The sequence below is a fragment of the Schistocerca piceifrons genome, chromosome 8, assembly GCF_021461385.2.
Source record: "Schistocerca piceifrons isolate TAMUIC-IGC-003096 chromosome 8, iqSchPice1.1, whole genome shotgun sequence".
Lineage (NCBI taxonomy): Eukaryota > Metazoa > Arthropoda > Insecta > Orthoptera > Acrididae > Schistocerca > Schistocerca piceifrons.
Window position 1 is genome coordinate 64,427,514 of NC_060145.1, and position 858 is coordinate 64,428,371.

An 858-nucleotide genomic window follows, 5' to 3' on the forward strand; every position below is an offset into this window, starting at 1 on the left:
GCAGGTTCGAATCCTGCTTCGGGGAATCCTGCCTCGGGCATGGATGTGTGTGATGTCCTTCGGTTAATGAAGTTTAAGTATTTCTAAGCCTAGAAGTCTAGGGGACTGATGAAAAAAAAGCACTCTGTCTTCAGGCCACAAGTGGCCCATCGGGACCATCCGACCGCCGTATCATCCTCAGTTGAGGATGCGGATAGGAGGGGCGTGTGGTCAGCACACCGCTCTCCCAGTCGTTATGATGGTTTTCTTTGACCGGAGCCACTGCTATTCGGTCAAGTAGCTCCTCAATTGGCATCACAAGGCTGAGTGCACCCCGAAAAATGGCAACAGCGCATGGCGGCTGGATGGTCACCCATCCAAGTGCCGACCATGCCCGACAGCGCTTAACTTCGGTGATCTCACGGGAACCGGTGTATCCACTGCGGCAAGGCCGTTGTCAGGGGACTGATGACCTCAGATGTTAAGTCCTATAGTGCTTAGAGCCATTTGAACCAGCTGCCAAATTTGGTTCTGAAATACATCACGCAGCACTTGGACATTAGTCCCAGGATCTTTCTGCTATTCTGTGTGAAGATTGGTGGAATTGCAGTTAAGTAAGTCCATAGCGGTCATGTCATGGTTCTGTTTTTCCACTAGTTTGTAGTAGTCTAACTGTAGAGAAATAACATTGATCCATGATAGGTAGTCTGAACTGTGTTGTTGACACAATGTAGATGAAATACATCTGTTATATACTGCACAGGTAGTCTGCAACTATGTTGTTTGTGCAATGTAGATCACAGCAGTCTGTCATATATTGTACAGTAAGGTCAAGATGATAGAAGCGATAAGGGCTAACATCTCTTGAGGGGTGCCACA

At 47.8% G+C, this 858-nt stretch overlaps 1 pseudogene; it reads right to left on the minus strand.

Moving 5' to 3' along the window:
• Positions 1-321: 321 nt before the first annotated feature.
• On the minus strand, positions 322-438 carry LOC124712854 (annotated as a pseudogene).
• Positions 439-858: the final 420 nt, after the last annotated feature.